Raw genomic sequence first — 17,276 nt, 5'->3', positions numbered from 1 at the left:
ATGCAATTCTTTAACCTGTTGCACCACCAGAGACAGCCCAATTCCCCAAATAATTTTTAAAAAATCAATAGATTGAATCATTGACTTGACTGAAAATTAAATTAGCAGTCTGGAAGATAAGTTGGGAAAATTACTCATGGTGTAAAGAGTGACAGAAAGGGCATTCGAGCAAGGAGTTGAGAAAAAGACTGCTCTACAATGCTTTAAATATGTAATGAAACCAAGATGAGAAAACAAAAAGAAATGATCAAATACATAATAAAAGTTAATTTCCCTGAGCTAAAGCAATTTTCATATGGAAAATATTCATCATGGGCCATGAGCTATTCAGTTGAAATTTAAAATCCCAGTATAAAACTTACAGAGAGAATGATAAGATAGCTACAAAAAATAAGTGTATGATTTCCATCACACTTTGCATTAATGATATTGATACTATAAGATGGAGCCAGACTCAGTTTTGACAAGGAGAATTATTTTCAACTTAAACTTTATTGCCAGGCAAACTGTTGCTCAAGAACTAAGGCAAAAATGAGATGTGTAATGACTTAGATGTTTCTTTTATTTATTCTTCCTGAGATGGCTTGAGGATGTACTGCAGGAACAGGAAAACAGACCCAACAAACAGGCCTGCCTGAGGAATGAAATGAAAAGAAATGTCAAGTTACCAGCCTGTAACACAGGCCTGTAAAGCCGCTGGCCCAAATTAGAATAGGGAAAACTGGAAGGTGATTGACGAGCATTAGTTAAAAAAAAAAATGTTTAATAATCTAAAAGATTGTAGGTTTGTAAGGTACATGTACATCTCATTAGAATGAAGGAAACTCCTCAGATGTCATGGGAAGATGTAGCAAACTGAATTGGAAATACAGATTCGGTGTTAGTAAGGAAAAGGAGTCATTTTGTTTTCGTCCATTTTGAATGGATATTTTTGACAACATAAAATCACATTTCTATCTCTATGGGTCTTACGTACTACTTGCATCTGTGCATATGTGTTGCCAGAGTTAGTATATTACTTGAATCTGTGATTAACATTTGTAAAATTCTAATATTAAGAGCATCTTTAATTGTTTTCAATTTTGTTGAAGTCATGCTATTGACACTTTAGGAAACTAACTTTAAATTGCAGAACAGATTGTAAAGGTTACAAGCCTGGGTAATGATATTAATCACCCAAAAAGTTGGGAGGAGGAAAGGGTGGGAGCTGAGGTTAATGACCATGAACTACTGTCCTTATCTTAGGGAATAGGGAGTAGGAAGATGATGTCAGAGGTTGATGAATCAAGAAATATGGTTTTATGCCAATTATTTGAAGTTACGCATGTCACCATTAAAGATCTTAAGTGTTGACACAACTAATAAAAATTGACAGGTGAAATGCAAGTGGAAAAGGGGTTGGGTGTGTATAAATTTATCTAATTTGCAAATTTGCATTGTAGGAAACCAATAAATATTTTTTTAAGTTGACTAGGTCAGAAGCACAGGCACACCCATATGGATTGTTTCTATGGCTTAGAAATCCTACAGCCAGAATTACTTAAAAAGGTTACTTCTGGGAAGTAGAACGAAGGATAGGGAGGAGGGTGTTTTAACATAATGTATTCCCATTTGGATCGTTTAGTACCCTGGTTTAATATTTGTGAACAGCCTTTTATAAATAATGATGTGTGTATTTAAAACTGGTGGCACTTTTCATACACTTGATAATTAAGGAGCTGTGTTTTGTGTTATTCAAGGTAGTCCAGGTCTCGAGCCCTTGGATTCCAATTGCTGTTAAGAGATCTGAGATCCAGACTTACTGAGAAACCCGCACCAGGCCAGGTTAAGGGAGAAAGATCCCTTGGGATCTCCCAGCATTGCCAATAACACCTCTCCCATTGAGACTATTCTTGCCCTGCTGACTGCTCTGGGAGGGTGAGAGGCTGTTAGTGACAACTCACCTACCTTATGCTACCCATGCTAGATATTCCCCTAAACCTGAGTCCAGAGATTCTAAAGGAAAATTCCAAAGCTTGTGGTCTTTCTTTGTCTTGGATTGCTTATCTCCTGGGAATTTCTGGGGCCCTTTTCGTGAAGGTGCCCGAAGTTGCCAATTATTTAAAGTTATACATGTTACTGTTAATTAATAGTAGGTAGATCCAGTTCCAGAATGTCTCAGGACCAAATCCTTCACTTCAGATTTTGCAAGTGGGTAAAGTTTAGGAAGATAGATTTGTTGTTGTTTTGTTGTTGATGGGAGTTTAGCAGAGCTTTCTGGAATGTGTCTTGGCACTCATCAATCTGATGATCCCAAACACTCATGATGTCATTATCTGCTGCCACCCTCGTCAGCACCCCAGTCAGTGCTGACTCACCCCAGGACCTGTGCAAACCATCAGCATCACTGCCAAGCAAATTATAGGCAACTTTTCTGGGAAGAGTCGTATTTCCATTTGCAGCTGGCCATTCATCAAGCATCAGGAATTTGCCTAATCGTGTCTGTTGGCCAAGGATATGCCATCTCTGTGCTCTGATTACGCCTCCCGTCCTGCACCTCATTACATTCCTCATCCACATTCTTCATCCATCTTACCCCAGGGACATCATTATGCTCCAACTCCATCTTGTGATTGCCATCTCAGTGTGATGCCACAAGTTCCATTCCAGTGTGACGCAGCAAGCATGGAAAACACTCCTTGGAAAATGAAAGACCTGGTGGAGACTTTGAATCACAACAGAATTGCCAGATTCCTGTGATCAACAAGAGCAGCTTGCTCCCCATTCCTAGACAGATGATGACCAGGGCACAAAGAAGAGAACTGACTTGCTAAAGATCCACTTCTGTCTAAGTATACTGGAGGCACTGAAATATACAAGCTCCAAGAGGCAGAGGTATTTCCAGGACAAGAAAAATAATTGCAAGGAAGGGCCCTCCCTGGTGGTACAACGGGATAGGACGCAGAGCTGCAAACTAGCTGCAGCTCCTTCAGTTGGAGTTAGATCCCCGGCCCCGGAGGTGACCCACATGGCGCGGCAGACCTCTCCGGACCCGCCCGCTGCTCCCCTCAGCAGTTTACTTAGTAGATCTGCCTGTTCTGCTCCCTGCTCTGTCTCTAGTGAAGCCTCTCACCACCTCTGTACCTCTGGCTTGTACTCCAGTTCTGTATGCATAAATAAATCTTTAAAAGAAGAATGTCTCACCTCCTCCTTAAAAAAAAAAAAGTTGCAAAATTCTGGTAAGTATTTTGGAGTTTCCTCCCACAGAGAGTGAGCAGCTGGCCTCTCTCTCCACCAACGACAAGGTTTAGGGGGTTTGTAATTACAGTTTAAGTTTATATGTGTAAGAAACACTTTATTTTCCTGTTTCCATCTCAGAAAGAGTGAATGGTGGAAGAGGTGGAAACCCCTTTTCTGGAGGACTCGGAGCACAGCAGGGCCTCTGTCAGGGGCGGTTGATCAGTCGGGGGTGGGATAGGGGAACAGCCTTGGATTCTGTGTAATTTCTGTGACAGCAGGAGCTGGGGCTGGGCTGCACCCAGCACGTAACACTGGTGTGGGAGCAGATTCCTGGCTGGCGTCAAATGCGCTCAATAAAACTTCCATCAGGAAGCCTCACCAGGAAGCCTCAGGTAGGTGAGAGTGGGAGAACATGCATCTCTTAAACAGGAGAAATCTCATTTTCATGCAACATCCTTGAAAAGTCTATGCATAAGTCTTGAACATCAGCATAATTTATCACTCCCCAGGGAAATTTTGAGCTAGTCTCTGAGATTTAAAGTTCAGCAAAATTCATACTTCTGGATTCCTTTCTGCATTCATTCTAGAATCTTCGGGAAATGTACTTGCTCACTTCGTAGTAATAAGTCATCAGATGGCAGTTCCGAAGGTTATTTATAACTCTCTTGGCTCCCAGCCCCTGTTTGGGACTCAGGCTGTTGATGATCTGTGACCAGACCCAAATCCACCCTGGGTCGCGATGGAGCTTACTAAAGTATTTGCTCTGAACGGCCCCTCTGCCAGCCAACCCTCTGTCCGCTACCCCCTTTCTCTGATATCCTAAATAAAGGGAGAGAGTTCACATCTGTGGGAGCATGTTTGCAGATAATGTACTGCACCCTTCCTCAGGATGTATTTCGTTCATCCTAATCTCGAGACTGACTTTGAGGTTAGAAATATTTCGACAAGAAAATAACTTCTCTTGACTTCTTGCAACTGTCCAAAATGATGATTAGTGGAAAAGTTGCTTCAGGTCAAATGTCACACCCTCCCTGAACCTTTGCTCCACATTGTTTATAGAAAGAACATAATGGTGTGATAAAGCATTGCTATTTCTGCCTTTTGACTGTTCCCTGTTTTGCTACTGTAACCAAAGGGCCGCAAGCTGCAGAGGCCCAAATAAATCCTAGGATTGCTTGGAGCGATTCTGTGTCCACCCTGCACCTCTTTGTCACTGCAGAGATACCTCCTCTTAGGGGCAATTTGACTACATAGTTAGAAAAATTAGTAATTAATGCATGAAGTCAAGATTCTGAGTTTAAGAGGGAAGGGGCGGGGATAGGAAAAAGGGATGGTAGTAGAGACAATTTAGAAAATAAGATTATATAAGCTCTTAGAAAAAAAAAAAAAACACCTCCCTTTTTCTGAACATATTTTGGACCTGGGGTGCAGGTCAGAGGTGTATGTGTTGGGGGTGTGGGGTGTGTGTGTGTGAGAGAGGATTCATCTACTGGAGACAGAGCAGGGAGCAGAACAGGCAGATCAACGCTAGTTTTGTCTTACTTCTTTAAGGGAGTGTAACAGGGTGGTCCCCAGGAAAAGGGGAAGTTCCAGGTTCTCTGCCCCACCCAGAAGGAGGGTGGAGCTGAGTAGAGAAGAGAAGGCATCTGAGAAGGAAGCAGGATGGAGAGTCAGAAGCAGACCTGAGGAAGCCACATGGAGCAGAGAGCATATGATGAGGAAACCGTGCTTGGTTTTGGCCCTGTGCTGGTTAAGGCAGATGTGGGTGAGAGACCTATGGGGAGGTTGACTATGGAAGTTTTATCTTAAAATCTTAATCAAAATCTTAATTTTGATTTTGTTCTTTTCCTCCCAGTCTTGTCTGGCCATATGTGACACTTTTCTATGGGTCCCAGCCAGAAGGTGCTTTAGTCTGTGGCAGCTTTCAGGCCTTGTTTTGGGCCAGTCCCTTTGGGTGGACTCTTGCCCACGAGGGGACGTCAGGTGTTTGACTTAGAAATTATATTCTTTGTCTTCTGTGTTGTATACTTATTGTATTAAAGTTCCTTTCCATTACAGCTCTTTTGTCTTGATGTGGTGGATGGCAGAACTTATTTAGAGCAGGCAGGTTTGGGGGTTCAAGGGTGCCCCTTTCCCCCTGCCCTGTAACAGGAGGACAAGTCTTTCCTCTCCTTCCTATGACCTATCCCTGGGACCTCAACAAGAGAGAAGATACATTTTATTTCAAATTTTACATGTACAGGGGGCTCCAGAGAAAAGAACTGAAAACTCAAAGAAGCTAATGGAGTGTGGGTGCTTAAACACTATGTTAACAAAGGGTGATAAATTGTGGAAAAACAGATGACACAAAAAAAGGGACTTTGGGCCTCTAGGGGAGGTGGAACAGGAATTTAGCACAGTGACTGTAGCCCTGGCCCTCATCCGGGACTTCTGCCAAACAGCCATGCATATTTCAGAGCAAAGTGACTCAGGCTCTGTTAGTTTGATTCAAACTATAATCTCACATCAGGTTGGAGCAGGCCAGCTAATGCATGCTGTCTGACGAGGTCTGAGCATGTGGGGGCACATTCCCACAAAGTTAGAGGGCCCCAAACTGGCTCCTGCTGGGCCCCTTTATTTTGTTTTTGCCACTCCTGGAATTGCAACAACTTCTCGAATGCATCTGATCAAGTCAAAAGTGATTTTATAATTGGCTGTTTAATAAAAACAATTGGCTGTTATAGTAAAGTCAGTATTGTAAAACCAGGCAGTACTATGAAAATGTGAAAAAATAACCAGAGCTCTTTTTCTGCCTGAAACCAATAACCCGAATCCCATCACTCTACTCTCTTACTTAAATCCTTTTTTGTTCAGTCTTTAAATGAGGAAATTAAGCTTTCTCTTGTCTAGTCTTAAAATGAGGAACTCTACGATATCTCTTTTAGCGATGGACTCACAAGTAAACTTTTCCACCCTGGCTCTTGGCTTTACTTCAACTTTTCACCTACAGGATGTTTTAATGAGAATGAATATCATTAAATAGTAACTAGGGTTAAAGGGGCTTCATTTTAGCTAATCTTTCACTGTGGTAAATATAGAAATGCTAGTTTTAATTTTTTTGAATTTATAGACCTGTTATAACATTAAAGAGTGATTGTTCAGCAGCAAAGAGTAATGGCTGAAATGAGGACACCATGTTTAACTACTGTGCTTTTCTTTTAATAATAATAAAGGTTATATTCTTAGCTGAAGGTCAAAATGACCCAAAACTATTCTTAGGGAAAAGACTATGATTGTTATCTCTCCGCTTAATCCATTTGCTAATATTATCCCAACTTGCTTGTAACGTATAAATAAAATCCTGCTGAGACCAGAGGCAGGAGACACTTGCATCCTAGACTGACCTCTGTGTTTTCCTCACTCCCACATCCCCTGGCCCCTGAAAATCGCAGCTTGCTGACACATTTCCCACATTAAAAGACCCTGTTCTGCTGCTTGTTTGGGCTGGTCCCCGACACCTGTGCAGATAGCATGAACTATCTTATTTAATGAACAGGAGGGTAGGGGTCAGGTGCTTTTGATAAACAAAATTGGCCAAGTCTTATTCTCCCAATCTAAATTCCTGCCCTTTTGTTTCATGGTAAAACTGGCCTAAACCCAGCCCCAAATGATCAGACTCACAGAAATTCTGCCATTCTGCCTTTCTTTAGTCTGTTCTGAGAAGGTGAACAGGACACAGAAACGTGAGGTCGTAAGTATAAAATGCAAGGGGGTGCATTTCACATTTTTCCCCAAAAACTTGTATCTGGAATGAAGGAATCTTTAACTTAGAACCAAGATTCCATCAAGGGTTTACTTCTTAACATGTTACAGTTTTAATGTAAAAATGAAAGTGCTTTGCAAGCCCTATGAAATTACAGGATGGCACAGCTGAGCAGGAAAGGAAAAGTGGATTCTAAATTCATTACCTTACACAATGTTGAGAAAAACTGCATTTATGAACATGGAGACAATTTTGATAAAATACCTGATTCTGTTGTCCTTTTCTAGGGGATGGTTCTATTTTCCAGGAATCGGTGAATTTATTGGCACTTGTAAAAAATTGCTTTAAGACAGTCTTTATTATAAATATATATTGCATGAATATATTTATTCACATGTATATTTATAATATAAATATTTGCATAAATATACAATATATAAATTTATATGTATAGTATATTTTATATATGTATATATACCTTTGCCCAGCTTGAGCAAACAGGTCGAGCACATTTCCTGAAAAAAAAGCCAGGCCCTTGGAGAGAGCATAGCTGAAGCGGTGCTTTGTGCCTGGGCCTGGGTGTCTTTCTTTCAGCCAGGATAAGCTCTGTCTTCCATGGAGCAATTTTGGTTCACAGTGAATTCACAGCTTCATTTCTTTTTCTTCTGAAATTTCTCATGCTTGATCTGTTGGACACTTACTCTGTAGTATGGAGTTTCCCCATCTGGGTGTTTATTCTTGACCTGATTTTCAACTGAATGTACCTTTCCTGGATTAAATAGGCACATTCTGGCAACATATGTTTTGTGCAAAAACTTCCTTTCTTTTAACAACTTCAGGGTCCTTGATTGCCTAAGTTTGCCAACTGTTATGTCTCTCCAGCAGGGTTTACCTTAAAAAATGTTAGCACAGAATTTTAAAATGAAAATATTTCCACAGCAACCACCTACTATTTGAGCTGTGAAGTGAGACACATTCTGAACCGTACTTTGGGGCACATTGCTCCCCTATTAGATTTTAACAGTGATTGCAGACTTTATACTGTGTGGAAAATACCATCACGAGAGGCTGTCTGGGGGTGCCTTTGGCCCGATGGGGGGGGACTTAACTTATTAATGTTGAACAATGGGAAAACAGAATGCTACGATGGACTAGTGTAACCCCAAATCCTCCTGAACACGAATGACGTTATGACCTGCTTCCTGCAGCTTCCTGGCCTGCAGTTCCCACCTTCCTGGTGTTCAGAGTGTCATGTGTTGAAATGTAATTGTCTTTCCAAACTGGTGACACCTGTTTTCCAAAGTTGTGGAGGCAGAGGGCGATGCTTTTGAAAACATTGTCAAGTCAGACAGAGGGCTGCAGCAGTGGCAGGCTGCGTGTGTGTGATGCCTGGGGGGGTGGGGGCAGGCGTCCTTGCCTTCTCTCATGTACATTTCTTCTCCCCGTCCTTTCTCTTCCTCTCTCCTTCCTTTCCTTTAGAAAAATGTGTTGTGTTTCACATAGCTATTTTATTTGTGTGGTTTTGCTACATCGCACATTCTCCACTCCCCCCTCCCCCCCCTTGCCTCAGACACCATCAGAACAACCTGTACTCAGATCATTTCATGGACTCCCCAGGGGTCTGTGCACACATTTTATGTCACTGGGTATTGCTAAGGAAGATGAAGTGCTAAGATTACGGGGATTTGCATTGGGTCACCGATTCACAGACAGCATGTGAAGTGGCATGACAACTAATGCCCCTTAGTGCACTTTCTGAGTTTGGTCTTTTAGCAACCTATGCAGTTTCCAAGGAAATGCTCGAGTGGTTTTATTTTGGTGAGGTGGCAGAGAATGGGTTGTCCTGTAACCCCCTCTCCCCTCTCTTCTCTTCCTTGCCCGTCGTCCCCTCTCCTCCTCTTCTCTTTATGCCTAAGAACAGGGACAGAGAATAAGAAAAGTCCTGGCCAGTTGTCCTCAGCCTTGGCAGGTCCAGTGAGCTTAACACCTGCAGGGCCCTCCTGGGTCAACGATTGTAAAATGAACCGAAGTGTGGGCTTTTTTGTGAGCCTGGTGTTTCCCTCCACAGGGCTGCTGAGCATGGGGCAGGTTTGATGATTTTCCCTTGCCTGCAGCCTCAAGTGCCCGAGGGTGGGAGAGCCTGAGGTGGGGGCAGAGGCGCCCTGAGAGCTGGTGGAGAAACTGCAATCATCAGTCGCCTTTCCCCACAGACCTTGGAATGGGACATGTGACATTTGATGAGCTCTCTTTGTATGCCATGATGTAATCATCATCGATCCTGGCCACTCGGATTATAACTCCTGGTCTGTCGATCTGTAGATAAGTGTGAGCTTCAGAAGGCTGAAGACGGCTTCATTACAAAAGTTTCCTGACAGATCTGTAGAACATATATACTGAGGTTGGCAGTGTTCCTTAGCTAATGAAAATAAAACCTTCTCTAATCACACACACACACGTATATATATACGTGTCTGTGTGTGTGTATTTTACATCTCAATTGGAGTTCATAAATTATAGCTGACAATTTTACTAGCTAGTTAAAGGACTCGAGCAGAGTGTAAAGGATCCTGGACTAGACCAGGAGGCACGGACAGCTGACTCTGTTGCAGTTCGCTTCAGGGTCTCCATTAACTGGGGGTGGTCTGGCTAATGGACGAAGACTTAGCAGAGCTAGGACCCTGCTCTGAATTTGTCCAAACACAGGTGCCAAAACGGTAAGATGCCGCTCTGGAGTTGACACTGATTCCGTCAATGACCACCAGGGGGCGATCACTGAAAACAATTGGAAGCAGAAAGGCCCCATGAGGGCCTGATAGTACAATGGAAAGTAGAGAGGGTCTCAAGTGCTGGCGTGCAGGACCTGTGTTTGTAGACAGAAGGGTCGACTCAGACACAGAGAAGGGTTTTGGTTCCCAGAGGGGAAATTCGAAACAGCAAGTTGGAACCTCAGTGCTGGACATTGATGGAACTTGAGGAGGATTATCTAGCGGGTAAAATGCAGCCTTAACAAGCTAAATAGGAGCTCTGAGCACATTTTACTTAGGGTTAAACCCACCGTCATCCCACTGACTTGAGCCTGGAGCACCTTGTTCTGAGCTCAGGGGATTATCAGCTGGCTGGCGGAACCTGTGTCTATAAAGTTCAAGTCGATGGTGTGTGTGTCTGGAAGGGAAGTAGATGGAGAAATGGGGCTGCAGAAGCTAGGACCCAGCCCACACAGGATAATTCTTGCTGTGAGTTGGTGTATGGAAAGAAAATCCATGTGACCACTATTAGGTAGACTGAGAACGGGAACGGGTTACCCGTTATCGTCAGTCACAGAACTTGCCGGCGCTGTCTATTCGGCACAAAGCCTTTTCCTCAGCTCTGCTATTTAGGTAGCTACTACCTATTCCTTACCTCTGAAAACTCATTCCAGTCACCCTTTCTGGGGCAGTCTTTTCTGTATTCTTGCTCAGGTGACATCCTCCTTCAAAGTTTCTCAAGCTCGCAGCTGAGTTAGAATTTTGCACAGTTTTGCCTGTTAGTTGATCACCTTTTTGTCCCCACTGAAAGATAAGCTTCATGAGAGCAGAGGGCATGTGTGTCCTGTGTGTTTCTGGATCCCAAGAAACTAGCACAGCCATTGGTATAATTGAGGTTTTCACTAAATTATTTATCAAATAAATTCATCTTTTTTTTTAGTGAAGTAATACTGGTTTATAACATTTTATAGGTCTCAGGTGTTTGGCCTTATAAGTCACCATCTGTATACACATTATGTTAGCGTCCAGAGTCTAATTTCCATCCTTTACTGTACAATTGCCCTTTGACCTATTTTGCCAGACTTAGCCAGCCTTTTCCCTTTTCCTTACTGGTAACAACTATTTTGTTCTTATAGTCTAAAAGCCTTATTTTTTTCACTTGTTTTGTTTACACACGAGTATCACATGTAAGTGAAATCATATAGTCTGCTTTCTCTGATTTATTTCAGTCAGCGTCATACCCTCTAGTTCCATCCATGTTGCTGCAAAAGACAGGCTTCCATCTTTTTTACACCTGAGTAGACATGTGCCACATCTTCTACATCCAATCGTAGGTTGCTTCCAACACTTGGCTTTGGTGAATGATGCTGCTGTGAACACAGAGATGCATATGTCTCTTACAATTTATGTTTTGGTCCATTTTCAATAAATGAAATCCCATGAGTGGGATAGCTGAGTCATGGTATTTTCAATTTTAATTTTTCAGAAATATCCATGACTCTTGGCCTTTTGATTAAGATCCGCTGTAATAACTGCTTTATTCTTTAGCTCTGTCATCTGCTTAGACGAAACCATCAGAGAGGGTCACTATTCAAACTGCAGTTTGATAAGCTTCAAAGGTATTTGAGGCAATGGTACTTTTACAACTTCTGGGTAGAATTCTGTATTTGTGCATACAGAACTGGGGTACAGGCCAGAGGTTCAGGGGCATTGAGAGGATTCACCAGAGACAGAGTGGGGGACAGAACAGGCAGATGGTTGAAGTACACTGCTGAGGGAGCAGTGGGCAGGTTAGGAGAGGTCTGCTGCCATGTGGATCACCTCGGGAGTGGGGATGAATTTGTGCTGAAGTGGCTTTAGCTTCTTTGTGCTGTGCTTTAACCTGCTGCACCACCAGGGAGAGCCTGGCTCATTTTTTTAAGATGTGAAAATTATTGATTTATCTTGATTTAAAGCAAATTCATTTCCATGTGTCCAACAATAGGCAGACTAGGGTTAGGACTGAAGATTAAGAGGGAAGAATGGTACAAGAGAAAATACAGCACAGGTAGGAAAGGAGAGGAAGAACAGGAATGAAGACCGAACAAACAAAAAGGTATAGGCAACAAGGGAACATTGGGTAGTCTGAGGCAGAGAAAAGAGGAAGAAAGGACAGGGTGAGGCGGGCACAGGAAGACACTGCCTTCTCTTCTCCCGCTTGCTCAGACTGAGCCTACTATCCACAGCAGGCTGCTGGCAGCGGTAGCCTAGCCTTGGCCTAGGATTGCACATGGTGGTGGCAGCTGGCAGGTGAGTGCCCTGAAGCAAGGCTTCTCCAGTCCCTTCTCTTCAGTTGTCAGGACTGGTAATGTCCTGCTGAGACTGAGGGAAGTCCATTTTCAGCAAACACATCTTCCAGGAAAGTAATCAGTTGCAAGTGTTCATAATTTCATAACAAGGCTGCTGTAACCACTCTGTCTTCCTTTTTGAGCTGCATTGGGAGTCGGGGAGAGGTGTGTTGGGGGAAATGTTCTAAAAACATTGTTTCTGTGTAGCAGGGAACATAGGGGAAAATCCAGCATGCGCACATTTATAATGAAAAGATTTTGAGCGTGTTCTTAAATGCTCTTGAAGGCTGAAGACACAATTTATCTGACTGATCTTCTGCATTCAAATGATCCGCAGTACAAGCTCTGCTTCAACACACACAATTAATGTGGGACTTCAGAATTGGGAGATAGATGAATTACAATTAGTTCTCTCTTTAAATAACAATGTTTGGTGTTGGGTGCTATTTGGAAACTTCTAGCACCCTGATCTATTTATAACTTGCTTTTATAAGCATAGGATCTAAAGGCTGAAAGAGACCTTAGAAATGCTGTAATGAAAAGAGCACTTTCCAGGTCCAGCTCTGAAACCCAATTGTTCGTGACCTTGAATAAACCACTTAACTTCTCAGTGTCTTATTTTGCTCCCCTGTAAAATAAAATGCTTGAACTGCTTGAGGTTACTTCAGTTCTCAAATGCCTGTATGCCTCACCCTCCTGTTGTTATGAAAGACCAAACTGACGCCATGACAGGCTTCAGAATGCTTCTGAACCAGCCAGGCCTAAGTTTCGGTTATCCACAAGATGCCAAGGCTGAATTTAACTGTAAATGTCCTAATCTTGCTCATCCCACAGCAACAGCCAATTAGCAAGTAGGCAAGTAACCAGCACATATCAGGAAAATGCCAGATGTCCTAAGGTATGCGGCCGAGTAGCGAAGGTCACATCTCACATGCATAGATCAACCGGGTTAAGACAAGATAATTTTGTTCAATGTCCACCAATCAATGTACTGCTGAGCAAAAACTCCCCTCTGCTGGGCTAAAACTCCCCTCTTCTGTCATTAAAACCCTGCCTTCCCTGAGCTCAGGGGTCTCAACTTCGGCTGCGTCGCTGCCCTGGGAGCCCAGGCCCAACTTGCAATAAAGACCCTCGTGTGTTTTGCATTGGAATCGGCTCCTTGACGGTCTTTGGGAAACTTGAAACCTGGTACAACAGTTTCATAGTGAGAGATGGAGCCTCTGGGGTTCAGCGACCTGGCCAAGGCTGCTCCCTCATTAAGGTCCAACTGTGTAAGTCCTGTCTCTGCTCTTCCCAAGTTCTCCCACTTGCTCTAGGGTGCTGGGCTGTCTGACTCATACTGACTCAAAATGGGACCTCTGATGAGTAGGAAATGGACCTAATTCCCAGAACTCACCAGGTTGGCTCCGGGCATTTTTCTCCTGAAAGACAAAGCATCTACGCCAGAGAAGAACATCCTTCTCACCTTGTAGAGAGTAAAGGCTTTCCAGTCTGAGTATGGACAATAAATATTCACAGGAATTTCTCATCTGTCTAGACTCCCTCACTTATGCCGTCAGGCTGTTTTTCATCTCCTTGGCCTTTCTTGCTGAACTTCGACTCGACAGACCCACATAGTGGGCCAGAACTTAGCGTGTCAGACACTGGACTCAGCACTAGTGCGCTGGCCCTGCCCAGCCGTGTCTCCTCCTCCTGTTCCCTACACGCATGATCACAGCTGACAGCACAAATCCAGTGATCCAAGCCAGACTACTAGGGTATCTCTGATGATACCCTCTGCTTCACCACTCACACCACTGGCCACTGGGTTAGCTTCCTAGTATTGATTCAAAGTGTTACAGGGCACCCCAATGTGAATTGGGCTGCCTGTCTGTGGGTCCTCACCTGTGTGCTTAAGATTCAATCGTACTGTGGACATACACAAAAAGGTTCGATAATGGGTTTATTTACAAGGAGAAAGGTAAAGGAATAACCCAGGGTAAGAGGGAGAGAAATACAAGCCAACTAGAATGTCCCACCAGTTCTGCTGACTTGGACTACACCAGCATGCTGAAAACTGATAGCGAGCCAAATGACCAGCTGCGAACCACCAGGCCAAGCGACTCCAGAGCCCACATGTCTGGTTTTATCCTAACCTGGCTGCTCAGCTCCGCCCTCACGTCCCGGTGTGCTTCTCCTTGATATTGATGGGATGTGTAGTTCCAGTATCGGGAGTGGGGGTGAAGTCCATGAAATCTGTATCTGTTACAAAAGTACTTAAAACAGAAATTTGTTCTGTTAACTGACCTATAGGTAAGACGTCAAAAATCAAGAGGTAATGTAACTGGGTGGTCCCTAGAAGGGAAGTTCCAGGTTCCCTGCCCCACCCAGAAGGAGGGTGGAACTGAGCAGAGAAAAAGGAGAGAGAAGAAGAGAGAAGGAAGGCAGGAGGCAGATGGAGAAGGAGACCTAAGGAAGCCACATGGAGCAGCAAACATGTGATGAAGAAACCGGGCTTGTTTCCTGACACTGGACTTGTTAAGGCAGATGTGGGTGAGATACCTGTAGGAGGTGACTATGGCAGTGTTTATATTGATTTTGATTTTGCTCTTTTCCTCTCAGATTTGTCTGGCCATTTCTGACCCTTTTCCATGGGTCCTATCCAGAAGGTGCTTTAGTCTTGTGGCAGGCTTTCAGGCCTTGCTTTGGGCCAATCCCTTTTGGGTTGACTTCTGCCCACGAGGGGATGGGTAACTTCAGGTGTTTGATTTAGAAGTTACATTCTTTGTGTTCCATATTGTATATTCACTGTATTAAAGTCACTTTTCATTAAAGCTTTATATGTTTTGTCTTGTTGCGGCGGATGGCAGAACCCACTTAGAGCAGGCAGGTTTTGAGGACTTCAGGGGTGCCTCTCTCTGAATTGAGGTGCCCTATAACAGTAATAGGGCCAGGCTCTCCCAAGTTTCCCGGGAAGCGTCTATTCCAGAGTCTCAATTTTGATTCACCTTGGTTTGTGGCTAGGTCTCCAGTCTTCATCATTGTCACAATTCCCCCTTTGTTACTGTGTCTCTTCTCTCTTCTTCCAAGAATACCAGTCACTTATGATTTAGTACCAACCACATTGAATATGACATCTTAACTAGATGGTGTCAGGATGCAAAGGAAGTCAGTGCTGCTCTGAGTTCCTTTAGGCGGACAAGTAATCAAAAACTCATTGTACAGATTAATAAGAGAAAAAGCCAAATATAAGTTTAATAATAGCATGACTATTTCCTTTATACATGGGCGAGACGTGCATAACTGATTAACTGGTCATCTTGAATAGCTTAGTTAAGACTAGGGAGGTGGGGGAAGAAATGGAAAACTAAGGAATGCAGATGAAAATTCTGCCTCCTCCTAGGAAAAGAGATAAGGAGATTAGGTCTTCCAAGGGAGGCTTTTACAAAGAGAAGTTTACAGATGAATATCAAAGGCAACTTCTATTCAACCTTTCAAAGTCCCTCCCTGAAATGAATCTCTTGCCAGAAAGACTTATTCAGGGGTGGCAGTTTTTTATTTTAATTATACATACTCTGCAAGGAGTGTATTTCCAAATAAGGACATGTTCTTGGGTCCTGGGGATTAGGACTTCCATATATCTTTTGGGGGACAAAATTCAATTCATGATAGCTTCTAGGCTTAGTTAATTCTACCTATTAACTATCTTTGGTGACCATTTCTCTTCTGTATCCACCATCCATCTTCTTTTAACTTTTCACTGCTCATTGTTCGAGGTCTTATCTGGGTACATTCAGAGCTTCCCAGTGGTTCTACTCCTCATCTCCTAACAACTCTGGGAGACTACATGTTTTTTCCTGGAAGACAGAGAACTGGAAGAGGAATTATTGGGGAAGAAGACTCATGTTTTTTTAAGATTTATTTATTTATGCATACAGAACTGGGGTACAGGCCAGAGGAGCAGGGGTGGTGAGAGGATTCACCAGAGACAGAGTGGGGAGCAGAACAGGCAGATGGACAAAGTACATTGCTGAGGGGAGCAGTGGTGGGGGGAGGGGGGTGTCAGCAGAGGTCTGCTGCGCCATGTGGTCACCTCCAGTGCGGGGCTCGAACTCATGCTTAAGTGACTTTAGCTTCTTTGTGCTGTGCTTTAACCTGCTGCACCACCAGGGAGGGCCAAAGGCTCATGTTTTATAAACTTAAGATACTTCCAGTAGTCCTCTAGTAAGAGGTTTTAATTTGTAGTCACATAGAGGGCAACCCCACTATGAAATAGGCTGCCTGATTGTGGGTCCTCACCTGTGCACGTAAAGTGGCTTCTAATAATACTCAACTATAGGCACACACAAAAATGTTACTAAAGTGTTTATTACACAAGACAGGGAATGAAGAAATGAATATTTCAGGGAGAAAGAGAGGGAGATCAGTTGGTTAATATGTCCTACCATTTCTGCTGACCTGGACTCCCAATGGCATGCTGAGAGCTGGTGAAAAGCCAAGAGCCAAGAGACCCAAAAGCTGAGAGCCAGAGCCAAGAGCCAAAAGCCAAGAGAGTCCCCAAGTTCTACAGGTCTGGTTTCATGCTAAATCCAGCTGCTTAACTCTGCCCTCAGGTCCCAGCATCCTCCCTCCAGTGATGATGGGTTTGTAGTTCCCTGTGTCTCCATGGCTTTGGTCTGGAGTAGGGTGGAGTCCACAAAACCTGTGTGGAGTTTGTTCAGGAGTTTGTTCAGGGCAACCTTTCCCCCAATAATATTAGCTCTGACAGGTAACCTGGGCCCCAAACTTGCATGCTTTAAATGTGTTCTGCCATGCAGTGCATTAAGGCAAAGCATACTTTTTGCATGAAAGAACTGTAATGCCAGTGTGCATAAAGAAAGCAGAAGAGAAAGGATCATAGTTCCTTAATAAAACACACAAGCTTACTCATCCCCACCTGGGCAATTGCCCAGCCAAACAGGGTTGACTCAAAGCTGGGCTATGACATCTGACATCTTGCTACAAGGCTATTCTGGTCAGGAACCAAAGCAAAGAGGTTCAGAAGCCGGTTCAAGAAAACCTTAAGAAAATACTACCCTTTCTTCTCTCCTTCTTATGTACACCTGGGATAAAAGGGGCAAAATCAAAGTACAAATCAAGATAACTGTTGCCATTGTCAACCTCCCCACACGTCTCTCACCTATGTATCTTCTCCAAGTCTCCTAATTCCCTGGGACAAGACCAGATTCAAGAAGCATGAGCGCCTTTCTCCCTGAGTCTCTCCTT

At 43.5% G+C, this 17,276-nt stretch overlaps 1 protein-coding gene across 1 annotated transcript in view; it reads left to right on the top strand.

Annotated features, from left to right (window-relative positions):
* ALDH8A1 (aldehyde dehydrogenase 8 family, member A1) overlaps positions 1–16,708 on the top strand; it is a 42,988-nt gene extending 26,280 nt beyond the window's left edge. The window contains exons 7-8 of the mRNA XM_004673875.1: positions 16,194–16,199; positions 16,697–16,708. The gene's annotated coding sequence lies outside the window, so the exon portion shown is untranslated. The remainder of the gene's footprint in view (positions 1–16,193; positions 16,200–16,696) is intronic.
* The last annotated feature ends 568 nt before the right edge of the window (positions 16,709–17,276 follow it).

Source organism: Condylura cristata, unplaced genomic scaffold (assembly GCF_000260355.1).
Source record: "Condylura cristata isolate star-nosed mole 26May11 unplaced genomic scaffold, ConCri1.0 scaffold00001, whole genome shotgun sequence".
Taxonomy (NCBI): Eukaryota; Metazoa; Chordata; class Mammalia; order Eulipotyphla; family Talpidae; genus Condylura; species Condylura cristata.
This window is presented reverse-complemented; position numbering and strand designations above follow the sequence as displayed.